The 15,825-nt window shown below is 44.6% G+C and overlaps 1 pseudogene; it reads left to right on the forward strand.

Moving 5' to 3' along the window:
- The first annotated feature begins 1,323 nt into the window (after nucleotides 1-1,323).
- Nucleotides 1,324-1,441, forward strand: LOC126204687 (5S ribosomal RNA; annotated as a pseudogene).
- The last annotated feature ends 14,384 nt before the right edge of the window (nucleotides 1,442-15,825 follow it).

Here is a 15,825-nt window from a genome sequence, read left to right on the forward strand (position 1 = left end):
CATCACTTCGCGTCCTGTACAACCTCCCTCTTTAAAACATGAAAAAATGTTGCTCCAGTCCTAATGTTGTCAGGCGTCTGCTGTGGCAATTTCTTACGTCATGGGCTGCGGTCCAATAAACGCACTGTAATTTTCCGCACGCGGGAAACCACTCGGACCAGAGCACCTGCATGACGTGGAAAATAACACCACAGCCTTCGTGGCCGCCCAGTCTTTGGCTACCAGGATTATTTCCGAGAAATGTTTTCGCCGACAAGCAGATACCAATCTCAGCGGAAACAGGAGACAATATGAGGTCCCTGCGGGAACGTGGACTGCGGTTCGCTTCGCCCAGGAACAATTGCCTCTCCCACATTCCTACGCAACTTCCGCGAAAGGAATCGTGGATTTCTCCTCTGTCTACAGCCGAGCCGCTGCTGCTGGCTCTCCTCTTTTGTGTCCAGTGACTCCCTATGGCTCTGGCTGCGTCCTCTGTAAGGCCCACTGCTGGGTTGCCCTTCACATACCTGTGGCCGGTTCATCTCAGAACTCGCCCCGTTCAGCCTCACCAACTACAATGGTGGCTGTCCGATGAAAACAAGCTCTCGTCTCCCCACCTCAAATAACTGCCTGCACCCATCTACGATTGAATGCAGCGTTACAGCCACTGTCAGCACTCCCTAATAATCTCAATGATCATAGAAAACCTGGAGATAAAGTAGCGAGAAGATGGCTCGAAAGGACCTGCCGCCTTCCATCATTTCAAGACTATATTTTTAAAGTCATTAGTACTTGTAGAAGCACTCATGTACATTACAGGCTTTTTACGCCATTCAAATTTGCATACAACTTTGTCCTTAGAACAGGGAGTGGATAAAAGCACGGAAGGACCCGAAACATGCCGGCCGCTGTGGCCGAGTGGTTATAGGCGCTTCAGTCCGGAACTGCGCTGCTGCTACGGTCGCAGGTTCGAATCCTGCCTCGGGCATGGATGTGTGTGATGTCCTTAGGTTTGTTATGTTTAAGTAGTTCTAAGTCTAGGGGACTGATTACCTCAGATGTTAAGTCCCATAGTGCTTACAACCATTTTGAACCATTTGAACCAGAAACATAGTACGTTATCAGGTCTAATACTGCTTAGGAAAACCGTTGACATTCTTAATAGTTTCCAGTAATCACGAAATGGATAAATACAAATCCTATATGATTTTCAAGATAGTCTTCTAACATTAATCCTCTCAATATACAGGCAAGTTGAGGTAACGATGACGAATAGCGATCACACACCTTCCTCTCCAAAATAAACCACAAAGGCTCAATAATATTAAGAATTAGAGGGTCTGTGCCAACGGCCTTGCCGCAGTGGTAACACCGCTTCTCGTCAGATCACCGAAGTTAAGCACTGTCGGGCTGGGCTAGCACTGGGATGGGTGACTACCTGGTCTGCCCAGCGCTGTCGGCAAGCGGGGTTCACTCAGCCCCTGTGAGGCAAACTGAGGAGCTACTTGATTCAGAAGTAGCCTCTCCGGTCTCGTAAACTGACATACGGCCGGGAGAGCGGTGTGCTGACCACATGCCCCTCCATATCCGCATCGACGCCTGTGGGTGAGGATGACACGGCGGCCGGTCGGTCCTATTGGCCTGTTCGGACTGAGTTCAGAGGGTGTGTAGTGGCCAGGGGACACGATACAATTCATCCTCATAAAACCAGTCCTGGACGGTGTGATCTGTGTGAGGGACCGCCATTGGGGAACCAGCATTGCACCGTGCATTGGACCTGCTAAGCCCAATCGGTCACATACTCTTTGGCAGTAATGCCACGCTGCAGAATAAGCACGAGGCCACAAGGAATACTACGATATGGCTGTCCAAATTATCATCGATCCCCCGCCACATTTACTGTTAGGACGTAAACTCAGCCGGAAGTCAGAAACAGTGGGAAACAAGACTCATCCTATCAGATGATTTTCTTCCATTTCTCTATATTCCACACATTCTGGCCTCAGCAGCACGTGTTCCTGTTACGAGGATATGCATGAATATTAGTGGTTTTGTCATTCCAACCCCCACTGCTATTTCCAGTTTGTTCTGATGTTGACAGGGTTCGCGAGTGCGACTTTCAGTTCTGCAGTGATTTTTGCAGCTGTCGCTGTGTTATCTTTTGCGACAATCTTCTTCAATGACCGTCTGCCGCTATCACTCGACAGACACTTTTGTCCTCGTTGTGGCTTCGCGATGATGATTTGTGAGGCGCTCATCAAAGTCCCAATTTTTACACAGTCCATTTTTTATTCACAATCCAATCCAATTACTGTCGCAAATGATGATGAAATGATGAGGACAACACAAACACCCAGTCCCCGGGCAGAGAAAATCACCAACGTGTCCGGCTATCGAACCCGGGACCCCGTGATACAGAGACAACGACGCAAGCCTCTAGACCACGAGCAGCGGACGTTGTGACTTGGCGAATTATGTTTCCACACTTTCTGTGTGTGCGGTATAAGTCTTCGATATGGTGCCTCTTGAAACACCAAACACTTCCATTGCCTTTGTTACGAACATCAACACTTTGCCCTCGTTCGGAGTCAACTTAGCTCCGACGTAATGCATTCACAGCTACACAGAACACTGTTGTGATCGCGACTGACACTTGCAACGTACTGCAGACGTTGCACAGGCTGCCGTCCATGGTTAAATACAGCACCACAACCTGCAGATTGGCTAGTATCTGTATTTATTCCGTATGCTCAAGCCAGCCCCGGATCTACGATATTTCCGAAACGGGGCTAAAACTTTTAGTGGCGCCCCCCTCCCGCACCCCCTGGAGCGTTTGAGATAGGACATCAAAAATTTAAATAAAACTCAAAAATGTATTATTTTGTAGCGCACATTTTTCTGAAGAGTTTGATATATATGGTATATATGTCGGAGGAAAGGTTGTTGTTGTTGTTGTTGTGGTCTTCAGTCCTGAGACTGGTTTGATGCAGCTCTCCATGCTACTCTATCCTGTGCAAGCTTCTTCATCTCCCAGCACCTACTGCAACCTACATCCTTCTGAATCTGCTTAGTGTATTGATCTCTTGGTCTCCCTCTACGATTTTTACCCTCCACGCTGCCCTCCAATGCTAAATTTGTGATCCCTTGATGCCTCAAAACATGTCCTACCAACCGATCCTTTCTTCTAGTCAAGTTGTGCCACAAACTTCTCTTCTCCCCAATCCTATTCAGTACCTCCTCATTAGTTACGTGATCTACCCACCTTATCTTCAGCACCACATTTCGATAGCTTCTATTCTCTTCTTGTCCAAACTGGTTATCGTCCATGTTTCACTTCCATACATGGCTACACTCCATACAAATACTTTCAGAAACGACTTCCTGACACTTAATCTATACTCGATGTTAACAAATTTCTCTTCTTCAGAAACGATTTCCTTGCCATTGCCAGTCTACATTTTATATCCTCTCTACTTCGACCATCATCAGTTATTTTACTCCCTAAATAGCAAAACTCCTTTACTACTCTAAGTGTCTCATTTCCTAATCTAATCCCCTCAGCATCACCCGATTTAATTTGACTACATTCCATTATCCTCGTTTTGCTTTTGTTGATGTTCATCTTATATCCTCCTTTAAAGACACTGTCCATTCCGTTCAACTGCTCTTCCAAGTCCTTTGCTGTCTCTGACAGAATTACAATGTCATCGGCGAACCTCAAAGTTTTTACTTCTTCTCCATGAAAGGTAAGACATATTATTTGTCTTAAGTGTGCCAAAGTGCAGTGACGCGCTCGTTCACACAGAATTTTTGTATCGCACGTCACTGCGTTTCGCTCTGTGGAAATCAGACGTATATACTTTGTAACGGAGGCTATCAAGCCTATATGCAGGACAGTGGAAATTAAAGTGTGCTGTCGTACCCTTCCTGCTCCGAGTCGGCCGGTTTGACATCCTACTCCCCCCCCTCCCCCCCCTCCCGAAAAAAAAACACAGTACTGGGTAGGATTATTGGTAACTGGTAGATTAAGAAATCTTCAGAAAATGTGCTCTCGTTATTACCTATAAGCTAATAACTTTCTTTTTTGTGTGTCATAAGATTAAATATAGCAAACATAAAACCAGTGAAGACTTTTCTTCAGTTCTTAGGTCCCAACATTATTTTCTCTCTAATGTTGCTACAGCTTTATACGACGTGCTTTCCTTTCTGCGAAAGAATCTATTACTTCATCAAAGTTCGTCAAACGTATTCGCACATGAAAAATCAAAATATGGTTGTCTAATACTGAAAAAGCTGTTAAGACGTGTGGTTTCTCGATCTGATTACGTCTGTTTTGTCAGATAAAATGAAATAGACTTTTCTAATATTGCATCAACTGTAACACACGCCAAATAAGCGAGAGTGTTTTGGCAATAATGGTCATTTTTATAACACGAAACACTATAATTGTCGAAGTACCAATATCAAATGCCTAGTAGGAGTACTATAAACAAAAAGTTTTGTGTTAGGAAATAGTTTCACATTGTATTTATACGCTCCAGCTTCTCATACACGAGACTGAAAAGTATTAGTACGAAATTTTTATATAAATCTGGAGTCGACATATTCTTCCATATAATACACGTAATGTCCCCATTCCTTCTCCTTCCTCGTTCTGACAATCAATCTTGTCATCACTAATGCTGTAACTATTCCTGCCATTGTCAAAACTTATTCTCCGGTTAACTTCACTAACACAGCCAGAATCACCGGTTTAGTTATCCCGCGTTTATTCTCCGGTTAAGCGTTATTACGTATTCGTACAACGCGTTTTCCGCGCTGTTCCTAAAGTAAAACTTAAGCGGCTGCTAACCGGGGACTGTACAACTGGCCCTTAGTAGTGTAACGATCTGGCAAAAGTTATCTGTCAAAATTTCATTTTCTTCGATACAACGAGAAGATAATATGTAATTTGTCTTACCTGTTATTTCCGTTAGTTTTTTACTTCCACTCTGGTAGTTTGATAATGGATTCCGCTAATAATTATAACAACGCTGATCACTCACTCACCCAATCAACCACATAAACAGCGGTTGGCATTCACCCCTTCAGGTTTATTCGGCTAAGTTCGTACGACCAACAGTGGAATTTTTATGGATGACAATGTACCATGTCACCGGGCTCAAACTTATTCGCGATTGGTCTGAAGAACATTCTGGACAATTCGAACAAGTAATTTGGCCACCTACATCGCTCGACACGAATCCCATCAAACTTTTATGGGACATAATCGAGAGGTTAGTTTTTGTACAAAATCCTGCACCGGCAACGACTTCGTGTGTCCAAACCACTTCGAGTTGCTGCACTACGCCGAGCATAGGTCCGACACAGTATTAGGAGGTATCCACAACTTTCGTCATCTCAGTGTATAATTAGATGGAAAAAATTAACTCTGTAAGTTTCGGAACACAGGTTTAGAAGGTAATTGTCATTTCTTTTAAATCTTTAACGTCTCTGACGATGAGCAGCATTACCTGTAGCTGGCCAGTTTCGTGTCACAAAATCAGCTATCAACAGAAGGAAAATACGTGTGTTTTCTAAGAGGAATCCATGGGAGAGGAAGGGGGGAGGGGGGAGGAGCAGGGGAGTAGAGAAGGAGAAGGACGGTGAAAGGTCTCTGGCCTAGAGTACCGTATCCCAGTGCCGACCTACATTCCAGCATTCATTCAGTTTCCAGGCTAACATTTCCCCTCTCCGACGTGATTTCCGTTAGCAACAGGCCCATTGCGATCCATAAAAACGAATATATCCTTCATCATTACAAATACCACACAGAACTTGTGGACTTACTTCGCTACGCGTTCGACGCACGCACTACTGGAGCCCGGAGTCCAGACGCACCGCACGTCTGCGGGCGCTGGAGTGGCGGCTGTCCTTACGCAGTCTCTTAAAACTGCGGCTGGAGCAGCCCTCCTGCAGTCTAAACAGCGCGCACGCTGGCTCCTTGAGCCGTCAAAAGAACTCTCCAGCGCCCCTCCCCTCCAGCACTCCAGCGCCCTGGCATGGAGATCCTTCACCCGGCAGCTCAGCCGTATAACTAATTCGACGGGCCGCTGCAGATGGCAAGCGCTGGGCGCAGCGAAACGGTTCCCAAAGAAGGGCTGCGTTTCATTAAAAGAAACTAACGCAACAAGTGAGAGCGGTGCTAAGTGCCTCCAGCAATCAACTGGCGATGTTGTGCCGAGCCTCTTCGCGTTAAAACTTGAGCTTGTGTTCCTCGGGGATACGCCTTTATAGTTCAGTCAACTAAGGTAACTTAGAGGCAAGAATCGCGTTTTCGGAAATTTTTGTACAGTGGTAGGAGTTAGTGTCATTAACAACAAACTAAAAATCTCCATCAGTGGCGGTTTATAGTGGGGGAGGGTTACTTACTTACGATGTTTTTTAATGCCTCGAAAACCGTAGCTTCTAGCGGAAATATTTTTCAGTAAAAATTTAACGTACATTGAACTTCCTGCAACAAAAGTTCTTTTAATTTTTTTTTCTCTTGGACTCTAGCATCCGCGTTCCAGGCGATGGGAAAATGGCCGATTATTAAAAATAGTGTTTCAACGGTATAAAATTACTGTTCATTTTTAAATGAAGTGGGTTATGAACACCTATTAAATGCGTGTACCACGTCTGTGTGCAGCAGAGCCATATTAAGGGAGAAATCGTGTTCTGAGGGTGTAACAAGGCGGAGGAGGCGGGGGTAGGGGTAATAGTGCGAGGGAGGGTAGGTTGCTGGATTGTTGAAAAATGGTTCCAATGGCTCTGAGCACTATGGGACTTAACTTCTGAGGCCATCAGTCCCCTAGAACCTAGAACCACTGAAAGCTAACTAACCTAAGGACATCAGACACATTCATGTCCGAGGCAGGATTCAAACCTGCGACCTTAGCGGTGGCGCGGTTCCAGACTGTAGCGCTAGAACCGCTCGGTCACCCCGGCTGACTTGCTGGATTGTGATCATGCTCTTCCTTCCTTCATAGGTATGCAAACTGATGAACGAGTAGATGATTCCCCACTCTGTCTGTCCCACTGCATCACAAGAACCAACTACGGGATGTTTCACAAATTTCTAGCAACACTCCGCAGAGCGCTTATGGATCACTTGTGCCGCGGTGTGCAGACATGCTCGGGAGGGCCGGATATTTTCCACAAAGCGTATTAACACTACATTGTGTACAGATATGAGTTCTTAGAAATACTGACGAAGTGGAGAGGATGGTAATCTCTGGAAATTGGGAATTCGTGGTACGTGGGGCCAAATGCTGAGGTCATCTTCCCTAGGCTTACACCCTACTTAATCTAACTTAAACTAACTTACGCTAAGGAAAACTAACTTACGCTAAGGGAGGACTCGAACATCCGACGGGGGCAGCCGCGCGAACCGTGGTACGGCGCCCGAGACTGAGCGGCTATCCCGCGCGGCCATAAATCTCTGCTCACAACTCCAGTGGAAGAGCTGTGGAAACGAGAGATAATAGGTGAACGCGATATTGCAGTGCCCGTGTTGCTCAGAAATACGATTCACAGTTCTTTCGGACATCCGCATGCACCAGCGCTCATTCGCCGGCACTGGTAGAGGAATGGAGAGCAATACCACAAGAACCCCTTACCAACATTGAGGTCAGCATGACAGCACACTGCAGAACATGCATTGCCGTCTTTGGTGATCACGCACTCCATTAACGACCATGTCCCACCTTTCGTAATGCCCAGGGGCAATCAAGAATCGGGGTGACTTCAATGTAACTATTGTCTTTGAATAAAAGTGACATTTCTCTTCGCCTCATTGCGTATTTCTTCCAGTTGGCTTCAGTACTATTGTGTAGCAGTTCTTTCTATGTATACTGCAAGTTCTATCGAGATACGGTACTTGACAATGACGCATCAAACGGAGGTCACTTAAGTCCGTACGTTTTGCTCACTAGTGCCCGTTTAACAATTATCCCTGTGGAAAATGATGTGCTTTCTAAGATATTGCGGGACTGTGGACGCAAGTAAGCAAAACTAATCGTGTTTTTTACGTTTAAGGTCCTAAGTTACGATGTCAAATTATTTTATTTTATCGAAATTATACACTTTTTTCTATGAGACTGATAAAAGCTATCGAAGAAGACTTGGACATAACAGGGAGTTAGGGGCATAAGTGCTGATATTTTTAGTGGTTATTCAGGTGACATCCACTGAATACTTCACTGAGCTCTCCTGATCGGTCCATTTTACTGTTACCACTTCCCTACTGACAACACACTACTCCCCGTCTCCTTTTACAATGGCAGGACCGGCTTTCGTGACATCTAGTGGTCAATTCCGTGTTATACAGGTGAGTCCGACTATTCTGAATAGATAGTGTACGTGTCCTATGCCCCACGCGATAGGGTTTCCCGCGAAATATAGATGTATACGTCTAGAATTGCTACTTTCCCCACCCACACTATGTTACTGTCGCAGCAGTAGCAGTATATTATGTCAGTTTATCTGGTAAACTTCAAGGTGTGACATATAGTCACGTAAGAGAACTGCGACTATTTTATGAAATTATAAATTTTAAACACTGCTATTATGATCGTTAGAGAAAAAAAAATTAGTCACTTGATGTTCAGCAATTCATTTTTTATGCATTTCTACCAAACTCATCTTCAGGATGTTAGAGGACGTAGGTGCTTCGTACACGCGGTATGGCGTCATGTGTGAGTCACCAATTTCATATACAGTTACAATTTTTTTCTCCAGCGACAGTAATAGCAGTGTTTAACATTTATGATATCTGGAAAACACTTTAAACGACTTAAGCTTCGAGTTTACTTCTCCACAACAGGCAACGCTGGCTTGACTGGTACTAAGGATAAAATGTAAGAAATATAGAAAAACATGTAATGATAAACTTTGCCCTTTGTTTAAAGGCATCATAATCCTACTACCATATCGCTGTTCGAGCGCCGCACAGACGCACGAATGGGCAATATTGGAATATGCACTCGTGGTAATGAAAAAACATTTCAAACTACTCAAAGCGAAAAGTCCACCAGGCACAACATAATTCCTATTAAATTTTTAATTGAACAAGCGACGGAAGTGGGTCCTTTCCTAGCTCATATTAATCGAGAAAATCTCGCTGAGGACACGGTAAAGCATGTAAATGAGTATTGTTAATAAAATGGGCAAGAGAACAGATGCTCGGAATCGCAGACGAATGTGTGCAGCGTTCGTTTATTGCAAGATGCTAGAAAATATTCTATTCTTTTACATAACGGCGTTTCTCGAGGTAGAAGAGCTTTCTCACAGCATTAGCGTGGTTTCGCGACAAACTACTCGTGTGAAACACAGGCGGCATAATTCACACGATAACTTTCAACTTAGTGAACTGGTAGTCGAAAGATAGTTAGTGCCACTGAGCCAATATTCGGCGTGAATGGGATGGTGCACTATCAGAGTGATGCTGTAGGGCAATGATTCTCACCCTCTAGCTTGTTATCGCATGCTGAGGACATATTCACTTCTTCAGGGGGCGGTGGAACGATCTGGAGGTGGGCAGCTGAGTCGAGCGTTCTGCTTTTGGAACGGAAATTTAATTTTCTAAACATTAGTACGGTAATACGCAATACATTACGTTGTGCGACTGGATTCGTGATTTGCTGACAGAAAGATCACAGTTCGTCTTAATTAACGGGAAGTCATACAGTGAGGTTCCCTCTGCTGTTCCTAATCTGTGTAAACGATTTAGGAGACACTCTGTGGAGCCCTCTTAGGTGGTTTTCTCTCCAGTAAACAGAAGATCAAAACGAGTTGCAAAATAGCTGAGAAAATACATTTCCATTGTGGAAAAAGCTGCAGTTGACCCTAAACAATAAAAAGTGTGAGGTCGTCCACATGAATAGTGCAAAATTTCGTTAAATTTTGATTACGAGATAAATAATGCAAATTTAGGGATTGTGGATTCAGCTAAATACCTAGGGACTACTATTTCAAAGAACTGATGTTCCAAAGATCACACAGAAAACGTAGTGGGGAAAGCAAAGCAAGAACTACGTTTTACTAGCGGAACACTTAGAAGATGCAGCAGATCTACTGAGGAATCTTTCGCAGCAAATCTACTGAGGAATTTTTCGCGCAATACACCTGTCCTTCCTCTTGCAGATCAGGGGTTTCTAAACCTCTCCTATGACGAAACACTTCGAGAATTCTCGTACTTTGTTGGCACGCATTATTTATTTTGAAAATTAGCAAAACTCTTTAAAATGAGAAAAACTGGTTTTATTCAATGAGTCCTTCAATTTTAAATCATAATTTATAACAAATAAATCATAACAAAATTTCAAAATATAATTAGTTTAGTAAAAATGTCGTAAAATAGAAACTCATGTTATTAAAAGTTTTTCACGGAGTGGTTATTCATTTACTCACTCTGTTCTAGAGCGTTGCTGCGTGGTATGAGGTCCTTACCAGGTAGGGTAATAAGAGAAATTTAAAAAGTGCTGCTCGTTTTCTGTTGTCACTAAACAAGGAAGAGAGTATCATAGATATCATAGGAAACTGAGCTCATCCACATGAGTACTAAAAGGAACTCGTTTAACTTCGGTTACACGATAAATCATTCTAATGTAATAGCCGTAAATTCAAATAAATACCTAGGTACTACAATTACGAAGAACTTAAACTGGAAGGAACACATAGAAAATGTTTTGGGGAAGGCCAACCAAAGACTGCGTTTTATTGGCAGGACACTTAGAAAATGTAACAGACCTACTAAGGAGACTGCCTACACTACGCTTGTCCGTCCTCTTTTATAATAATGCTGCGCGGTGTGGGGTCCTTACCAGATAGGACTGACGGAGTACATCGAAAAAGTTCAAAGAAAGGCAGCACGTTTTGTATTATCGAGAAATATGGGAGAGAGTGTCACAGAAATGATACAGGACTTGGGCTGGACATCTTTAAAAGAAAGGCGTTTTTCGTTGCGACGGAATCTTCTCACGAAATTCCGATCACCAACTTTCTCTCCGAATGCGAAAATATTTTGTTGACACCGACCTACATAGGGAGGAACGATCACCAGGATAAAATAAGCGAAATCAGAGCTCGTACGGAAAGATAAGGTGTTCATTCTTTCCATGCGCTATACGACAGTGGAATAATAGAGAATTGTGAAGGTGGTTCAAAAAATTGGTTCAAATGGCTCTGAGCACTATGGGACTTAACTTCTGAGGTCATCAGTCCTCTAGAACTTAGAACTACTTAAACCTAACTAACCTAAGCACATCACGCACATCCATGCCCAAGGCAGGATTCGAACTTGCGACCGTAACGGTTGCGCGGCTTCAGACTGTAGCGCCTAGAACCGGTCGACCACACTGGCTGGCGAAGGTGGTTCGATGAATCCTCTGCCAGGCACTTAAATGTGATTTGCAGAGTATCCATGTAGATGTAGATGAAAGTTAGGGTGGCATTCATTAAAACATAGCTGTTTTCCGTTGCTGCAGGACCTTTTCAGGAATTTTCTCCTCCAAATGCCAAAATATTTGATTAACTACTTAGGTATAAATGACTAAGATAAAAAATAAAAGGAAACAGAGCCCGCTCGGGAAGATTTAAGTGTTAATTTTCTTGCGTGCCATTGGAGAGTCGAACGATAGAGAAACAGTCAGAAAGTTGTTTTATCAACTCTCCGCAAAACATTTTATGGGAATCGCAGAGCAGTCACGTAGGTGTAGATCTAAGATATGAATGTTCACTGCTGTAAATTGTTGTTTCCACTATAGGCGGATCAATTTAGTGGCATTAAAAAGACTGCAGCAGATCAGAAATAACGGTTTACTTAAAATTTCTGTTTATATTCCTATTCTTAACCAGTAATTTTCGAACTGAATTGTACCTATAGGCTCATAATAATAATAACAATAGAACATTAAGCTGGACCTTAATAATCGCCTGGAGGCAGTTCAGGGAATTTCGCCCATATAATGATCCAAACAGGAGTGTCAGAACCCTGTAGACAACAGATTAGGGTGGTAGCTTTGGGCCACATTGTTCTGTGTAGAGGCGGGACGGGCTGCGGTGACATTTTAGGGGGCGGGGAAAGGGGTGGGGAGAGGAGTGGGAGTGTTAGGTTGCGGTAGGAGAACGGGTAGGGGGAGAGGGAAGGGGGGAGGGAGAGAAGCCACGAGCAAGGGAAGCGGTGTCCGGGGACCGGCAGGGCGCTGTGAGTAATTATCGAAACGTTCCAAGTCGAATAATCCATCTAATTACCGGCGGGCGGCTGTCTGTGCGTGTGTGTCGGTAATTTACCGCGTGCCGACAATTACATGGGGGTAATTAACACATCCGGGACCTCTCCTCCTTCCCGCTACCCTCGCCGCTCCCACAAGTATAGGGGCGGGCCTTACAACGGCGGCGTCCGAGGCGAGGCGGGCACGTGGGGGCCATGTCGGCACGGCCGGATGAACGCCGCACCGCCGAGGTCCTTAGCAATAGAAGCAACCCAAAAGGCAGACGCTACCGAAATCTCCCTGTACTTTTGTACACCGAGAGGCTCGTTCGCATGCGTAGTCTTGTGTTGCACCTTAACTCTGTGGATAGTATTAACCTCAGGACGCCTAAGGGGGGGTTCGTTGAACCCACAATTTCTTTATGTCCCCTGCTTTTGCCCAAGTAACTTTCATACTACATATTCCCTTTGAGTTATTGTTTGTTGGCTATTTTATGAAATGTTAGTGTCAATATATTTTATAGAAAATTCCTGCTTGAAAGAAAAAATAAATAAACTTATTATGGGTCCAACAACAAACAACCCCCCCCCCTCCTTAGGCTTCCATGCTATAGAAAATTTCCCTTAGTAGGATTTCGTATTTCTCATCTCTACAACAATGCAAGTTAGTTTCTTGTTGGTTGGTATTCTTGATATTCACAACGAACGGTTTACTTTCAGAGGAAGTGATTGTTGATGTCAGTCAGCTGTTATTTATCTTGTAAACTTGCAGTGAGTTAGTGCAGTTCCCAACACGTAGGCCTCCAGTAACTTTGGTGTCCTACACAGCAAAAACGAAACCAAGTAAGAACTTACTGATGTTTGGCAACAGTACACCAAGATAAAGGCACTGTTGGAGGAGAGAAGAATAAAACCGAGATAAATGCATATTATAATTCCACTGAAGGTAGATTTGATACCATTGATCAAATGGCGCGTATGTACACCTGCAAGAGGGGAACAAAGAGATGGCCTCTATCTGTATTTTACTCTCCCATCAACATTTGTGCTATCAATACAACCACCATATTCATCCAGCAACATCCAAGATGGAATGAAAAGAAACACAACAAACGTAAACCTTATCTTCTGCAAGCTGGGATGGAACTAGTGAAATTGCAGTTAGAAGAAAGAAGTGCCAAGGCAAGAAGGTTATTTAACCAAATTGTTCAATCAATGGAAACTATTCTACAAAAGAAAATCAAAGAAGTGACAACAGAAGCACGTCAGCCTCCTGCAGGGAAGGTCGATGCCATATTTGTGCAAGAAAAGCTAAAACAAAGAAGCAGAAGTACAATAATCTAAGTGAACCAAAACAGTTTTGTGGACAATGTCATAAACATGTGTGTACACACATTCAGAAAAACTTGTGAAGTGTGTTTCTTGCCTTCAAGTTGAGGACTCAGAGTAGTCTATTGTATATGAACACATCTGTATTTTGTATTGCAATATGTCAATTTTTTATTCACTTAATCCAGCACTTATAACAATTAACAAAATTTATAAACAGATGCCTTAATCAAAATACATAAACCATTTTGAAAGTTGTAATTTTACGCCAGTAAACTTATTAAATACCTGTGGGCTCGCCGAACCCCCCCCCCCCCCCCTTAGGCATCCAAGTTAGAAAAAAAGGCTTGGGCGTCCTAGGGTTAAGTACCAGCGAACCCGGCAATGCCTCGTAGTTGCTACACTGAAGCGCCGAAGAAACTGATACAGGCACGTGTTTTCATATACAGAGATATGCAAACAGGCAACCCGCCAGGTTAGCCGAGAGCGCTAATGCACTGCTTCCTGGACTCGGGTAGGCGCGCCGGCCCCGGATCGAATCCGCCCGGCGGCTTAACGACGGAGGCCGGTGTGCCGGCCAGCCTGGATGTGGTTTTTAGGGGGTTTTCCACATCCCCCTATGTGAATACCGGGCTGGTCCCCACATCCAGCCTCAGTCACACGGCTCGCAGACATCTGAACACATTCGCACTATTCCGTGGATTACACTAGGCACAGACAGCTGGGGTACACTAATTCCATCCCAGGGGGTACGGGGTGACGGCAGGAAGGGCATCCGGCCACCCCTTAAATTAACCTTGCCAAATCCGATTAACCACGCCGACCCTCCGTCATTGCGGGAAAAAGGTGCACGCAAAAGAAAGAAAGAAAAGAAAGATATGCAAACAGGCAAAATACGACGTTGCGGTCGGCAACGTCTATATAAGACAATAAGCGCCTGGCGCACTTGTTAGATCGGTTATTGCTGCTATAATGGCGAGTTATTTAAGTGAGTTTGAAGATGGTGTTATAGTCGGCGCACGAGCGATAGGACACAGTATTTCGGAGGTAGCGATGAAGTGGGGATTTTCCCATACAAAAATTTCACGAGTGTACCGTGAATACCAGGAATCCGGTAAAACCAGATCTCCGACATCGCTGCGGCCGGAAAAAGATAGTGCAAGAACGGGACCAACGACGATTGAAGAAAATCGTTCAACGTGACAGAACTGCTACCCTTCCGCAAATTGCTGCAGATTTCAATGCTGGGTCATCAAGAAGTGTCAGCGTGCGAACCATTCAACGAAAGATCATCGATGTGGTCTTCAGGAGCCGAAGGCCCACTCGTGTACCCTTGATGACAGCACGACACAAAGTTTCACGCATCGCATTGGGAGGTCAACACCGACATTGGACTGTTGATGACTGGAAACACGTTGCCTGATCGGACGAGTCTCGATTGAAATTGTATCGAGCAGATGGACGTGTACGAGTATGGAGACAACCTCATGAATCCATGGACCCTGCATATCAACAGGGGACTATTCAAGCTGGTGGAGGCTCTGTAATGGCGTGGGGCGTGTGGAGTCGGAGTGATATGGGACACCTGATACGTCTAGATACGACTGACAGGTGACACGTAGGTAAGCATCCTGTCTGATCACCTGCATCTACTCATGTCCATTGTGCAATCCGACAAACTTGGGAATTTCCAGCAGCACAATGCGACTCTCCATAACTCTAGAATTGCTACAGAGTGGCTCCAGGGGCACTCTTCTGAGTTTAAACACTTCCGATGACCACCAAACTCCCCAGACCTGAACATTATTGAGCATATCTGGCATGCCTTGCTACGTACTGTTCACATGAGATCTCACCCCTTCGTACTATTACGGATTTATGGACAGCCATGCAGGATTCATGGTGTCATTTCCCTCCAGCACTACTTCAGACATTAGTTCAGTCCACGGCACGTCGTGCAGCGGCACTTCTGCGTATGTGGGGAGATCCTACACGATATTAGGCAGGTGTACCAGTTCGTTTGGATCTTCAGTGTAAATGTGCGTGGGAACTGGACATACGCCCTAATCTCCTGCTCACCCCATTATCATTTTCTCCCTTCTATCTCTGTCTGTCTCCTCCTCCCTCCTCTCTTTTATCTCCTACCACTATCTCTCTCCATGTCCTCCTACTCCCTCCTGGTCTCTGTCCATCTATTCCTTCCTCCTCTCTACATCCATTTTCCCTCCCCCCTCCCCCTGCCCTCTTTCTCCATCTCCTCTTCCCCTTTTCCCTAGTCTTGTATC

The sequence above is a fragment of the Schistocerca nitens genome, chromosome 9, assembly GCF_023898315.1.
Source record: "Schistocerca nitens isolate TAMUIC-IGC-003100 chromosome 9, iqSchNite1.1, whole genome shotgun sequence".
Lineage (NCBI taxonomy): Eukaryota > Metazoa > Arthropoda > Insecta > Orthoptera > Acrididae > Schistocerca > Schistocerca nitens.